The sequence below is a fragment of the Sminthopsis crassicaudata genome, chromosome 4 (genome assembly GCF_048593235.1).
Source record: "Sminthopsis crassicaudata isolate SCR6 chromosome 4, ASM4859323v1, whole genome shotgun sequence".
NCBI classification, from domain to species: Eukaryota; Metazoa; Chordata; class Mammalia; order Dasyuromorphia; family Dasyuridae; genus Sminthopsis; species Sminthopsis crassicaudata.
In genome coordinates, this window is record NC_133620.1 from 321,740,597 (window position 1) to 321,757,213 (window position 16,617).

The 16,617-nt window shown below is 34.9% G+C and overlaps 1 long non-coding RNA gene across 1 annotated transcript in view; it reads right to left on the minus strand.

Moving 5' to 3' along the window:
- Positions 1 to 2,602: 2,602 nt before the first annotated feature.
- LOC141538747 (uncharacterized) overlaps positions 2,603 to 16,617 on the minus strand; it is a 38,610-nt gene continuing 24,595 nt past the window's right edge. Inside the window, exon 4 of the long non-coding RNA XR_012481118.1 lies at positions 2,603 to 2,707. This is a non-coding gene — a long non-coding RNA (uncharacterized LOC141538747). The remainder of the gene's footprint in view (positions 2,708 to 16,617) is intronic.

Here is a 16,617-nt window from a genome sequence, read left to right on the forward strand (position 1 = left end):
TTTAAGAGATTGGTTAAATCATTGGTATGACATTTACAAGAACTACAACAAAAGGGTTAATAGCTCAGGCTCCTCCTCTTGGTTTCTCTGTTCATAGAATTCAGGTTGGAGATTGGGTATTGATCCAATCCTGGAAGGATGAGAAGCTGGACCCTATCAGATGACACTGACCTCAGACACTGCAATTCCAACCCAGGAACAAGGCTGGACACACCACACCAGAACAAAAGGACCTGTGGCAACACCTTTATCAGAGTGGACAGTTGAGGGAGGCCTCAAATTACATTTGAGGAAGGAACCTTCACTGAATGGGAACACAAATTCTGAATCCAGTGCATTGTAATTGTCTCCATATGAGGTTTTGTTTTGTTTTTTAACATTAATTACATTGAGCCTCTTTGCCTGTTTGGGAGCTGATATATTTTACCCTAGGAATTTCACCTTAACCTCACAGTGAAATAAAAGTTGAACCTCATGGGGCTTTCCCTGGGCTTTGGGTTTACCTATTTCCTCATGATAGTCATAGTGGTCCTACAGACCATATCTTTACCTGCTAGAAATGAGAACTAGTTCCTCCTGCTCATGCAGAATATAGGAAGGACTTTTAACTTATCAGATTGTTGGATTTGTGGCAGATCCCAACAATTGAGCCAATGGCCCATGGGTACATGTCCCCTTAAGCCCAGCCTGGATCCTCAGTAACCGATCCCAAATTCACAACAGGACTGATTCTGGAACTTAGGAGAGAAACAGCAGTGACCATTGACAGAAGATAGGAAAGGAAATACTGCTTAAATCAAATGGGGCAAGGTTTGAAGCTGGAAAATAGTGCATGTGAATGGACTTATTCGAGAACAGACCTGAAGCCAAAGACAATTGATTGTACAGAAATGTCTAAATATTGGCGAGACATGGGAAGGAATCTCCGGTTGAAATGTGGGGAGGATTGGAAAAGTTGCACCTTGGATGCTCTCCCAGAAACAGGAGAACAAGAATGTTGCTATCGACAGGTTTCTACAGCTAAGTGTAATAAAATAGAATGGGATGTATTAAGTTGTATAAAGGAGAATAAGAGGAAAGGGAATATATACATTGGGTTCATGGGATTGGTACAATATCACCCCAGGGGTACCATGGGACTCTGAAAAAATTTTGTAACAATTTCATATTCCCTATCTAATTCCTCATCCCCTTCTGGCTCCTCTTGGTCTTCTTGGGCCACTGGGTCTACTCAGAGTTGGAGTAGGCCTGAAGGTCCTTCAGCATTGACTTAAGGGCATACTTAAGTCCCCTTCCTGCTATCCTCCCATGATATAATTTTCTCCCTACTTCGATCAAATATGGGCAACTAGGCACTTATTGGCCAAGTTCAGTTTCTTGAGTAGTTCCCATATTTAGAATGTAAGACCCTCAGCCAATGAGGATGATGGTCAGTGATGGGAGGAGTATTTATATTAGGGACTACTTAAAAGTAGAAAACCTGTCCCAAAAGGTGTTTCCTCCTTTCAATTGCTTGCTCCATGGGAGGGACACCTGATTTTGGGGGGAGAACATGTAATAAACTTTTGTTTTGCTCCTAGAGATCTCTCCAGCTTTTTTTAAATGGTCACACTCAACATTCTGAGCCACACATCTTGTTCCTCCAGTTACTAATACTTATCTTCCATCTATTCTTTGCCTGCCTTGTTTGTAGCCATTGGGCATTTACTCATGGTAAAAGTGAGCTCCTTGAGGGCAGAGACTGTTTTTAGTGTGCATAAAAGACCTTTAAAAATAGATGTTGATTCATTCCCCCCCCTCCCAGTAGTATTTCCATACCGGTCATGTTGTGAAAGAAAAGTCAAAAAAAGGGAAAAACCTTGAGAAAGAAAAAAACAAAACAGGTGAAAATAGTATGCTTTGATCCTCATTTAGTCTCCATAGCACTTTCTCTGGATGCAGATGACATTTTCCATTCCATGTCTCTTGGAATTATCTGGAGTCAGTGTATTGCTGAGAATGACGAGGGAACCCCAAAATTCTGAAAAATCCTTAAAGGAGAAAACCTCTTTGGACTCTGCCTCTGGGGGGGGACTCTACCCTAAGCACAGTTTCATCTTTGTTATCTGGGTGGGGTCGGCTCAGTCCAGAATCTGGCCGAAATCCAGCCTGGAATCAACCTGGGACTCAATCTACAATCCCCCCTCAGTTTGTAGCCAAAGCCCCCTATTATAAAAGAGCCAAGCTGGAGTCCTCTCTTTGCAGAGATCCCAAACATGGCAGCCTTATGCCTGGCATGCCAAAGGATCTCTACCCACTGGAACCCTGGTTCTGGTACCTTTTATCTCTACCATCAACTTTACTAACTAGACTTTACTTCCAAACCCCATAATAAACCTCTTTTATCAATCTAGGTTTTCGGGTCTATAAATTCCTTTATAGGGAACTCTTCACCGCTACTAGACCTCATTTAACTCTGTATCCTTGTGCCGAATCCAAAGGGGTTGCAGAGGAGCTCTATTTGATTTCCTGTACCCCAAACCTGCCACTAGACCACAATTAATCCTAATTTCATTTAGGTACCCCCAATTCTAGGCCTCATCAAGAAGAGCAAATTCTATCATAGTTGGTCATGTTGATTCATTTTTAAAAGTCAATTCACTGAGCCTAGAAAGGAGGCACAAAGTAGAATATAACTCTTCATCAAAAGCATAGAAGATGCATGGATCTGAAAAAGAGAAAACAAAGAGAAAGTGATGTAATATAGCTTCTAGGGGAGACAGCAACAATTTTAAGGTCCCCTGACCTTAGAGGGCTTCTGTTCTAATAATCTATCAGTGATTCTTAATCTTCTGGCTGTAGAATCTGACCCTGAGGCCCACTGATCTAAGAATGTGATTATTCTGCCAATGATTTCAAGTCTTCTGGCCTTAGTCTTACAATTACAACACTGTCTATTGGTCAGTGATAACCAAATTCTTGAGACCACTCCTTGGTTTGACCCCTAGGCCATAAAACTAGCATATCAATGATATGAACTGAATAAATTTGTCTCCTTGCTTCAGTTTCTTTGCTAAATTCCCTTGGAATTTAGACCACTTCAATTGGCCTTACAATAACAATAAACTTTGCCCCTTGACATGGATAGGAGTTCAAGACTGAAAATTCCTTTGAGACACCTCGAGACACTAGTCTGTGACCCCCAGCTTTTGGGGTCCCTTCCCAACTTCAACAAAACCATGTGTACCCAGGAAAAATAAAAGCACAGGCCGAATCAACCATCACAATGTAAATCAGTTAATAAAATCTTTGTTAAGTGTGCTAGACATTTGCTATATAAGAACAAAGGAAATAAGTTGTTTTAAAAATGATGAGGGATGAGGGTACCAATGAAGAAGTTAGGCAGGAATGGGTGGGGTTCATTCTCTCAAAAGTGTGAGTTCTGAGTGAAGAAATTTGCTAAACCCAGAGGCTATGGTGGTAAAATGCTTTATTATTAAAGAAACACCAAAAGGGAGTCTCTGGGCAGGCATATCATTCTCAAGGGAAAAGTGACCTGCAAAAAGTCATTTTCTGAAGACCTATTTTTATGTATGAGTCTAAGGGAAGTCTCAGGTAAATGTGAAATCTTGCCTGGAGTTGTGACTTCCCCCAAGAAAGCTTATCTTGCTCCAAGAGGATGCAAGACCACTTGGGTTTATAGATCAAAGGAGACATTTTTTGGTGATTTTACATAATTTTACAGGTCTCACTCAGATCATACAGAGTTTACTCTTGTCAAAAAGAAAATAAAGTATAAAAATAAAGAAAAAAATCCAATTCCTGCTCTCATAGAGGTCACAATCTAATGGGGAGACAACATGCAAACAGCATCTACTAACTATTTAAAAGATACATTGGAAATAATAAACAGAGGCAAGGCACTAGAATTTTTTATTTTATTTTATAATTATAAATTTTTTTGACAGTATATATGTATGAGTAATTTTTTTTATAACATTATTCCTTATATTCATTTTTCCAGATTTTCCCCTTCCTCCCTCTACTCCCTCCCCTAGATGACAGGCAATCCCATACATTTTACATGTGTTACAATATAACCTAGATACAATATATGTGTGTGTAAATCCCATTTTCTTGTTGCACATTAAGAATTAGATTCCGAAGGTATAAGTAACCTGGGTAGATAGACAGTAGTGCTAACAATTTACATTCATTTCCCAGTGTTCCTTCTCTGGGTGTAGTTGTTTCTGTCCATCATTGATCAACTGGAAGTGAGTTGGATCTTCTTTATGTTGAAGATTTCCACTTCCATCAGAATACATCCTCATACAGCATTGAAGTGTACAGCGATCTTCTGGTTCTGCTCATTTCACTCAGCATCAGTTGATGTAAGTCTCTCCAAGCCTCTCTGTATTCCTCCTGCTGGTCATTTCTTACAGAGCAGTAATATTCCATAACCTTCATATACCATAATTTACCCAACTATTCTCCAATTGATGGACATCCATTCATCTTCCAGTTTCTAGCCACTACAAAAAGGGCTGCCACAAACATTTTGGCAGATACAGGTCCCTTTCCCTTCTTTAGTATTTCTTTGGGATATAAGCCCAATAGCAGCAATGCTGGGTCAAAGAGTATATACAGTTTGATAACTTTTTGGGCATAGTTCCAAATTGCTCTCCAGAATGGCCGGATTCTTTCACAACTCCACCAACAATGCATCAGTGTCCCAGTTTTTCCACACCCCCTCCAACATTCATCATTATTTGTTCCTGCCATCTTAGCCAATCTGACAGGTGTGTAGTCCCTCCACTTTTTAATGAACATTTAAGTTCTTTAAAGGTGATGATGACTTTGAATTCTCTTATTCGAGGATATCTACTTGTATAGCAGTTCTCTAAGAAAATTTAAAATAAGAGTTGATCATTTTTGACTTGCACTCTTTTGTTTCTGGGATACATTTCCAGGTTTAGGGTATAAGCCTGGACTCTCTCAAACAATGTGAGAAAAGGCCAGGCTGGGGGAATAGGGGTTTTGGAGGCTTCTGTGTTCAGTTCTTGTGTTTTGCAGCTTTTACTTTGCATTCCTTTTTACTGACAAACACCTTGTAAGACAGGAAATGCCCTTTCTTGTGAGATCATGACAAATCCTTTTTTGCTTTTTTCTTATTCTAAGAGTCTCTGATTGTTTTTGTCGTCGATACTGTCTCCCACACAAGGGAGATAATGAGATCAAGTAAAATAGTGTAGAGTAAAATAGAGTAGTGTAGAGAAAAGAAGGTCCAGCACAGTACCTTGGAGGATCTCCATGATTAGTGGCTATGGAGTAAAATGAAGTTTAAAAAAAAAAAAAAAAAAGTAAAACTTCATTTGGGTAAAGATCCAGCAAATGAAATTGAAAAGGAATAGTCAAACTGACAGAAAGGGAATTAACAGAGGGTAATTGATACTGTCAAAGACTGAAAAGAGGTCAAGATCCATGAAGACTAAGAAAAGACCAATAAATTTGATGATTAAGAGATAATTGGTAATTTTGGAGAGAATAGTTTCAGTTGAATTAAAAGGTTGGAAGTCAGAATGTAAAGAAAAGGAAAGAAAGTAGAGGCTATGTGGAGCAATTGGACGTTATTGCAGAGTGGACTGATGTGATCAGATTTATACTAGGGAAGATCAATTTGACAGCTCAGTGAAAGATGTACTGCATTAGAGAGAGACATAGCAGGGAGACCAATGAGAAAAAAATTGTAATAGTCCAGGCACTAAGTGATGAGTGTGATGGTAATGTCAGAAAAGAGAATGAGCTTTTTATGAGAATGTTGCAAAGGTCAACCCTGACCCTTGAAAAAACTTTGTGTTCCAATTTCTCCCTTTTACTTCCCCTTCCCTAGATGGTATGTAATCCAATTTGTGTTAAATATGGTAAAAATATATATTAAATCCTATATAGGCATACATATTTATACAATTATCTTTCTGTACCAAAAAAAATTAGGTCATAACGTTAAAAAAAAAAAGATGAGAAAGAAAATAAAATTCAAGCAAACAAAAACAAAAAGAATGAAAATGTTATGTTGTGATCCACTCTCAGTTCCCACAGTCCTCTCTATGAGTGCAGATGGCTCTCTTCATCCCAAGATCATTGAATCATCTCATTGTTGAAAAAAAAAACCTCCATCAGAATTGATCATCATATGATCTTGCTGTTGCCCATGTACAATGATGTCTTGGTTCTGCTCATTTCATTTCATTTAGCATCAGTTCATGTAAATCTCCCCAAGTCTCTCTAAAATCATCCTGCTGTTCGTTTTTTATAGAACAATAAAATAGCATAATTTATTTGGCCACTCTCCAACTGAGTTTTTTTTAAATTCATTTTCCAGTTTCTTGTCATTACGAAAAGGGCTGCCACAAACATTTTTGCACATATGGGTCCCTTTCCCTCCTTTAAGATCTCTTTGGGATATCAGCCCAGTTGAAACAGTTGAAAAGCTGAATCAAAGGTTATGCAAATTGATAGCCTTTTGGATATAATTCCAAATTGCTCTCCAGAATGATTGGATCAGTTCACAACTCCACCAACAATGTATTAAGTGTCCCAATTTTTCCCCATCCCCTCCAACATTTGTTAATATCTAGAAAGGCAAAAATTAAGAAAATATGCTCACTACAAAGCATACAGATTTCAAAGAGGATGCATAAAGACAACCTAAGAATCATAGATTTTCCAGAAGGAAAATGCAGGTCAAAAAACCTTAACATTACAACGAAGGATATGATAGAAGAAAATTGCCCAGAAATTTTGAGCATAGAAAATGAAATTTCAATGGGAAGAATTAACAAATTGTCTTCAGGGAGAAAAAAAATCAAGGCTGCAAATCTCAAAGCCTGTAAGGATTAAATTTAACAATTCAATTCAGAAACATTTTCTGCTTGGCTAAGATGACAGGACAAGATAATGATTAATGTTGGAACAAATGTTGGAAAACTGGGGCATTAATGCATTGTTGGAATTGTGAACTGATTCAACCATTCTGAAGAGCAATATGGAATTGTATCCAAAGGGCTATCAAATTGTGCATATCCTTTGATCGAGCAATGTTTCTACTGAGCCTATATCCCAAAGAGATCATAAAAAACGAAAAGGACCCAAGTGTGCAAAAATATTTGTAGCAGTTCTTAATGTAGTGGCAAGGAATTAGAAATTGAGTGGATGACCATCGTTTGGAGAATGGCTGAATAAGTACATAAATGTTATGGAATATTGTTATTCTATAAGAAATGATCAGCAGGATGATTTCAGAGAGGCCTGGAGAGACTTGTATGAATTGATGTTGAGTGAAATGAGTAAAACCAGGAAAACATTGTACATGGCACCAACATGTTGATCAATTCTGATAGACATGGTCTTCTCAATAGCGAGGTGATTCAGGGCAGTTTCAATGGTCTTGTGATGGAGAGAGCTATCTGCACCCAGAGGGAGAACTGTGGGGACCAAATGTGGATAACAACATAGTATTTTCCCTTTTTTTTTGTTTGCTTGCATTTTGTTTTCTTTCTCATTTTTTTTTTCTTTTTTAATCTGATTTTTCTTGTGCAGCATGATAAATGTAAAAATATGTATAGAAGAATTGTTCATGTTTAACAAGAGACTACTTGCTCTCTAGAGGATGTGGAAGGGAGAAGGGAGGGAAAAAAAATTTGGAACTTGAAGTTTTTTTTTTTTTTTTAATTTTTTTATTCATTTTTCCAAATTATCTCCTCCCTCCCTCCACTCCCTCCCCCCGATGACAGGTAATCCCATACATTTTACATGTGTTACCATATAACCTAGATACAATATATGTGTGTAAATACCATTTTCTTGTTGCACATTAAGTATTAGATTCCGAAGGTATAAGTAACCTGGGTAGATAGACATTAGTGCTAACAATTTACATTCGCTTCCCAGTGTTCCTTCTCTAGGTGTAGTTATTTCTGTCCATCATTGATCAACTGGAAGTGAGTTGGATCTTCTCTATGTTGAAGATTTCCACTTCCATCAGAATACATCCTCATACAGTGTTGTTGTTGAAGTGTATAGTGATCTTCTGGTTCTGCTCATTTCACTCAGCATCAGTTGATGTAAGTCTCTCCAACCCTCTCTGTATTCCTCCTGTTGGTCATTTCTTACAGAGCAATAATATTCCATAACCTTCATATACCATAATTTACCCAACCATTCTCCAATTGATGGACATCCATTCAACTTCCAGTTTCTAGCTACAACAAAAAGACCTGCCACAAACATTTTGGCACATACAGGTCCCTTTCCACTCTTTAGTATTTCTTTGGGATATAATCCTAATAACAGCAATGCTGGGTCAAAGGGTATGCACAGCTTGATAACTTTTTGGGCATAGTTCCAAATTGCTCTCCAGAATGGCCGGATTCTTTCACAATTCCACCAATAATGCATCAGTGTCCCAGTTTTCCCACATCCCCTTCAACATTCATCATTATTTGTTCCTGTCATCTTAGCCAATCTGACAGGTGTGTAGTGGTATCTCAGAGTTGTCTTAATTTGCATTTCTCTGATCAGTAGTGATTTGGAACACTCTTTCATATGAGTGGAAATAGTTTCAATTTCATCATCTGAGAATTGTCTGTTCATATCCCTTGACCATTTATCAATTGGAGAATGGTTTGGTTTCCTATAAATTAGGGTCAGTTCTCTATATATTTTGGAAATGAGACCTTTGTCAGAACCTTTGTTTTTAAAAATATTTTCCCAATTTGTTACTTCCCTTCTAATCTTGTTTGCATTAGTATTGTTTGTACAGAAACTTTTTAGTTTGATGTAATCAAAATCTTCTATTTTGTGATCAATAATGATCTCTAGTTCTCCTCTGGTCATAAATTCCTTCCTCCTCCACAAGTCTGAGAGGTAGACTATTCTCTGTTCCTCTAATCTATTTATTATCTCCCTCTTTATGCCTAAATCATGGACCCATTTTGATCTTATCTTGGTATATGTTGTTAAGTGTGGATCCATATCTAATTTCTGCCATACTAATTTCCAGTTTTCCCAACAGTTTTTTCCGAATAATGAATTTTTGTCCCTAATGTTGGTTTGTCAAAGATTAGATTGCTATAGATGTACCCTTTTTTGTCCTTTGTATCTAATCGGAACTTGAAGTTTTGCAAGGGTGAATGTTGAAAACTATGTTTTGAAAATAAAAAGCTTTTAAAAATGTTATATTTTTAAATGGAGACATCAATAAAAGAGAGAAAGAACAGGGGGAAAAAAAGCATGTTCTGCTAGCCAATAGAAGAAAGACCTACAAAAACAAGGAAAACAACATTCAAATGATTCAAGACTATTCTTTATGCACAAGAAAAAGGAATAAGAAATAGAATAATTCATTCCTAAGAAAAACCACATTGGATAAAAGATGAACATTCAAAAATAAAAGAGTTTGAAATATTTTTAGAAAGAAAATTAGAACAGAAAACATTATTTGCATTTCAAACATTCCAAACAACAGAAATGCAAGAGGAATGAATATAGATAGCAATAACAACAGTGATAATAGAAAGACCAATAAGAAGCTTCTTTCCAAATATACTTTGAGAAAGAGGGGAAAGTGAAAAATCTGGGAGAGGCTATAATAGTAAAAAGATGGTCTGGAGTCATTGTGTCCAGAAGTCAGTGACAACTTGAAAGAGTATATGAAGTGGCTGGGGGGAGGAGGGAAGAAATAGGAGCTGGAATAAATCAGGGTCAAATCAAGGACTAGGATTATTAATGATGGGAAGAAACTTTGATTGTATGATGAATATAGAAAAAAAGAAAGACTAAATGGTTATGGGGTCATGAATCAATGAATAAGGATCTAGAAAAAAATAAAGAGAAGATGGATAATAAAAACCCTTTTATAAAAAAGGGCACAACAATGAAATTTTTAAAATCCTAATGAATAAGACTAACTAAAGCAGAGAAGAGGAAGACAAATCTATTTGACTGAGAAGGGAAAAGAGCAGGTAGAAATATATAACCGATAAAAGTAGGAGAGAGGAACTAATAAATAAAGGGAAGGGTAACTACAAGGAGAAGAGGGAACCAGGAATGAGAGGAAGAAAACCCATGAAACAGGATCATCTTTTAAAAATCTTAAAGCAACTGAAGGAACATTCTATTGTATTTATAGCAGAAGGGCAGGTGGGATCATAACTTGAATAAAACCTAATTTTAGAGATAGATCGAGGAAAATATAAAGTTAACTCTCATAACTTTAAACATGAATATATTGAAGAATCTAATGAAACAAAAAAAGATTGGATAAGAAAACAAAAAATCCTACAATCTATGGCTTATGAGAAACACATTTTAAAAAACAAAGACATACACAAAATGAACCAAAGTGATGGGGAAAAGTTACTATACATCAAGTAAATTTAAAAAAGCAGGAATTGCCATCATTAGATAAGGCAAAAACAAGCATTAAAAAAAATAAAAAGGGATAAACAAGGAAAATATTTTATGCTGAAAAGCTTACATAGGCAACAAAACAATATCAGTAATTAATTCATAGACTTCAAATGACTTATCATGCAAATTCATAAAGGAAACATCTTAGCTTTAAGAAGACATAGATAGTAACATAACAGTGACAGAAAACTTTGATATCCCTTTATTAGTTTAGGATAAATCTAAGAAAAAGATAAACAAAAAGAAATATATGGAGCTGAACAAATTTCTGGAGAAACTAAAATCTTAGTGAGTCACATTTCTCTGCACCACAACAAACTTTTACAAAAGTTGGTCATTTACTATGGCACAGAGACATTACAAATAATGTAATGGAAAATAAATGGAAAAAGACAGAAACAATCAATACATCCTTTATAAATAGATAGGGAGCATATAAACAAAAAATACAGACCCAAACAGAGGCTTAACTTGAAATCTAATTTTTTTTTCTTTTTTGAGGCAATTGAAATTGAGTTTTTTGCCTAGGGTTATATACCTGGTAAATATTAGAGGCTGGATATAAACAGCCCTGAGTCAGGGGCTGATACTCTTTCCACTAAGCCATGTAGCTAGTTGTTTCTTAACCCTAAAATCATAAAGAATGGACCAAAGAACAAATCATAGAAACAATTAACAATTATGCAAAATAAAATGATAATTTTGAAACAACATACCTAAATTTGATGCAGCTAAAGCTGTCCTTGGGGAGAAATATCATATCCTTACAATCATACATTAGCAAAATTTAAAAAAGAGATAAAATTAATTAATTGAACATAATTTTTAAAATTAGAGAATAAATAAGCCTAAAATAAATACAGAAGAAGAGATATTAAAAATTAGACAGAAAATAGATATATCAGAAACAAAAAAGTCATGGGAACGATAAAATTAAAAGCTGGTTTTTTTTGACTAATAAAGTTGACAAACCCTTGCTTAATCTGATTAAAGAAAATCAAAAATCAAAAAAAAAAAAAAACCCCAGCAATGTGAAATCACAGCAAAACCAGAAGAAATAAAAATAGTAAATGGAACATATGCTAAAAACACTAAAAATATGAAAGATATAAATACCTTTAAAAATACAAAATATCCAAATTATCAGAAAAGAGACATCATAAATAGCCTAACCTCAAAAAAGGAAATAGATTTAACTATAAAGGAACTATCAATATTAAAAAACAAAAACAAAACCAACTTCACTAGAGATTCACTGGAGAATTCTATCAAACTTTTAAAGAACATTTATTACCTACCTGTACTTCTCAAATAGTTCTCAAAAACGGATACAGAAAGAACTCTATCAAAATCTTCTTATGAGACAAATGTAATCCTAATACTCAAACCAGGAAAAGATAAAAAATGGAAAAAATTATAGATTGATATCTTTAATTGATTAAAAATTTTAAACAGAATCTCATTAGACAGATTATAGTGATTTATCCAAGAAATGATTCATTATGAAAAAAATCCTACAAAATATAGGCATAGAGAGACCTTTTTTTAATATCATAAAAGCATCTATCTGAAACAATGGCAAATATCCTATGCCTTCAATATATCCTTTGAACCTTTCCCAACAAATATGTGAGTAAAGCAAGAATGCCACTCTCCCCACTATAATTTGATATAGTTCTAGAAGTGCTAGCAAAGACTAGACAAGAAAAAGAAATTAAAGGAACAAAAACAATTAAAGGGTAAATAAAAGTCTTCTTTTTTGCAGTTAAATTCTCTTTAAAAACCCAAGGAAATCAGCAAAGATACTCACAGCTTTAGCAAAGTTGCAGGCTACAAAATCAATTCTCAAAAACAACAGCATTCCTATTTAATAACAACAACATATAAGAAATAATAGAAAAGGAAATCATATTCCAAATAACTACAAAATATATTTTTAAAATATAGAGATCAACCTCCCAAAGTATAAAAAGACTTGTATAGATTTAATTACAAAGCATTTCTTAAAGAATTAAAAAAGAATCTATAGTCAGTCCTCATGGCCAATATAATAAAAATGACAATATAACTAAAATTAATTTTTTAATGCCATACCAATGAAATTACCAAGAGAAAACTTCACAGTTGATAAAACAGCAATAATTTATTTGGAAAAAACAAAGATCTAGAATATCAAAGAAAATAATGAAAAGAAGTAAGGACAAATAGCAAATAGTACTTTCAGACCTCACACTGTAAAGCAGCAATACCAATAACTCCCTGGTATTGGTTTTAAAATTGAGTGACAGACTAGTCATCATTCCCCATTAGATAAATGGTGAAAATATATGAACAACCAGGCCTCAAAAGGAAAATTGCAAATTATTCACAACCACATGAAAAAATGTTGCAAATCACTAATAATAAGAAAAACAAATCAAAACAACCCTCACAGCCGTCAAATTGTCAAAAATCACCCCAAAATGGCAATATTGGAGGGGTTGTAGCAAGATAAAAACATTAATAAATTATTGGTAGAGCTGTGAAATGGTACAACCATTTTGGAAAGCAATTTAAAATTATGCAGATAAAGTGACTATAATATCCATACTCTTTGTACAAGGGTCTTCATTTCTGGACTCTTGTCCCAAGGAAGCCATTGAAAGTCTCCCTAGCCTTCAAAATATAGCAGCACTCTCAGTAACAGCTAAGAATTGATAACAAAGTAAACACTCATCAATTAGGAAGCAGCTAAACAAATTGTGATACATGAATGTAATATAATATTACTGCACTATAAGACATATAAGAACACCTCTCAGAGGGTTGGAAGAGAAGGAATACATGGAATACAATGGTGATCTCAGAAATAGAAAACATCAATAAAAATTATTAAAAAAAAAAAAAAAAAAAAAAAAGAAAGAAAAAAGAAAAATAGAAAACCAGAAATATGCGAGCATTTCCTTAGTAAGGATCTCCTCCAGAAAAGCAGGGGTAAACCTCAGGCTTTCAGAAGCCAGTATGGACAAGACATGTATCAGGAACAAGAAAAACTAGTAGGAGCTGAAAAGATGAGGATGACATCTGGGTCAAGAGTTTGGGTAATGGAGGGTTAAAGGATGAGGCAATAGAGAAGTTAGGAGGAAGGTTAGGGGGAGGGGAGAGGAGAAATAATGAGATTAGTTTTGATTATGTTGAGTTTAAAGTGTCTATGAATATCTAATTCAAATGTGGTGTGAGACTTGAGGTCAGAGAAGAGGTTATAGCTGGATAAATAGACCTGAGAATCATCAGCACAATAATAATTGAATTGATAATTGAATCTGCATGAACTATTTTTATGTTTCAAGTGCTTTTCTTTTAGATGATGTTTTAAAAATTCTAGTTTTTAACTTATTTTTCTTTTGTTTTATGGGTGAAGTCATGGTATTTATATTCATTTATGATTAACTCTGCATTTCCTTCCATCGTATCCTCTTATATATATTTCTTTCTCTACATTCCCTTTACAAAGAAGAAGGTGGTCAAAGAGAACTTGGCTCATTACTCATATAATTAAAGTGATTGCTTCCATCTACATCCCTTTTTCTTGTTCCCTTGAGCAAACCTGATCATAAATTCTTACTCTCTTTTTATTTTCTTTTAATGTATCAGTCTCTGAAATTGTAGTTTAGTTTTTATTTTTCCCTTTCTGATCCTCCTGTTCCTTTTGAAGCTCTCTCCCTTCCTATTCCTTGCTTTTTTCCTGCTGAATTTCATAAATTGCTTCATTAAACTGTGCGTTTCAATCCTCTTTTATCTAATATAAATAAAATTCATATTATGCTCATTCCCCCATCCCCTTTTCCACATTTTATTTTCATATTCCACATTTCCATATTTGTATATTCATCTTCTCATAAATCACTCGTGAGATAGGAAAGATCCCTTTGTTTTTTCTTTCTTTTTTTCCCCTAGTATATTCCACCTTTTCCTCTCTTTTCTGTTTTAACATTAACAAAATAGATTAAAACCACTGTTCTTTGTCTTATATGTTCTTTGTCTAGGTCCTCTTTGATGCTTAAAGATGCCAGAATTCTGAAGGGATGCTTGTTTTTCTCTGCCATTAACTTCGAGTGATGCCTTGGGCTTCTTTTGGTCCATAATTTAAAAAAAAAAAATTATCACAGGCATTGGTCCTATTTCTAGCCTCATTTTTTGAATTGGGACTTTATATGAGGGCCAGGCTGTTGTTGGTGGATCTCAGCTGGTCTCTTATCTATACTCTCAATGATAACAAGTTTAAGGCTTCTTATGACATCTGGAATATAAGTCTTGTATTCTTCATTACCTTCTGAATAATCTTAGGTGGACATGCTGCCAATTTTCAGTGCTCTAGAATATCCTGGTCTGATTTTTCTCATGTTAGGTCTGAAGGCAGCTAGAGATGGTACAGTGGATAAAGTATTGGCCTGAAGTTCAAATCCTGTCTCAGATACTCCTAGCTTTTGACTCTAGGCAAATCATTTCTGTCTCTTCCAGTTTCTTCATCTGTAAAATGGGAATAATAACAACACCTATCTTTCAAAGGTTATTGCGAGGATCAAACGAGATAATATATGAAAAGTGTTTTAACACAATGTTTGGCACATAGTAAGTACTATATGAATCCTTATTTCTCTTTTTTTCTCTTTTCCCTCATTCCCCTGCATTCTTATATTGAGAGTTTAAGCACATTGGAAATTTTTCTTTGAAGAAATCTGGTTTTCTTGTATTTTCTTCATAGTATCGCTGACTTCTCTTGTCCTTGGAGCATTTCTTCTACATGTTGGCAGGCTTCTTCCCCAAATGAATAGTTTCTCTTTGAATTTCTTGACTACTTTTTTCAGTTTGGTGTTCTTTTTTAATCTTTGCTAAAGGTACTTGAGTTGGACTCATGCTTCCATCTTATTGGAAGACCTTATGTAAATCATGTCACAAACATTAATGTGCCATATAAATATCAGCCACGATTACTTTCATCTTTTGTTACTTGCTTTTGCTTCAACTATAAATTGGTTTGAAGAATTCCCTATTTGTCTAAATAAGTATCATCAGACAATTCCTTCTTTTATTCCTCATTCAAATGGTTTCTCTTCATGTCTTAAAAAAAAAATCATCCCTTCAAATGGAGTATGACTGAATAGGTTGTACTATATATAAATGTAATAGAATACTATTGTTTTATAGGAAATAATAGGCAAGATCATCTCAGAAAAACCTGGAAGGACTTATATAAACTAATGCTGAAATGAGCAGAACCAGAACACCATATTCAGTAGCAGCAACATTGTATGGTAATTAGCTATGATAGTCTTGGCACTTCTCAGCAATACAGTGATCTAAGACAATTTCAATAGGCTTGTGATGGAAAATGCCATCCATATCCAGAGGAAGAGCTATGGAGTCTGAATATATTATTTTCACTTTTTTTGGTTGTTGTTTTTAAATTTTTTTCTTTCTCATGGCTTTTCCCTTTTGTTCTGATTTTTCTTTCATGTTTACATGATTGTATTTATGTAAACTATATCAGATTGTTGGTTGTCTTGGGGAGAGAAGAGATGCAGGGAGAAAAATGTGGAAGTCAAAATCTTACAAAAATGAATGTTGATATATTGGATTACTTGCTGTCTGGGGAAGGCCATGGGGGAAAGAGAAGGAGAAAAATTTGGAATACAAGGTTTTGCAAGGATAAATGCTGAAAACTGCATATATTTTGAAAATAAAAAGCTATTACTAAAAACATGTCATTCCTGAGAGCTTTTCACCCTTCCTTTTTTTAATCCTAACCATTCTGCCTCCATACTTTTGAAATTCGATCATCTAGTTCAACTTCCTTATTTAACAAAAGAATCAAATGCCATTAGAATGATTGGCTCAAAGTCATTTAGCTTGTAAGTGTCAGTCAGGATTCAAATTTGGATCTTTCAAATTCACATTCAAATAGGAATGGGGTGAAAATTGAGCTCCAGAAGGACAAAGCCAGTGTTGATTAGGAAGAATCTAACCAATTTGTTGTTTGTTTATTTCTCTGTCCCTCATTCTCCAAGATCAATCAAGAGCACGAATTATATATTTGAGTGAGAGAGAGAGTCAGAAGAGTTGTCAGTGCTCTCTTCTCCACAATCATGGGAGGAAAAACTATAAAGTAGACTTTCTACCACTGAATTG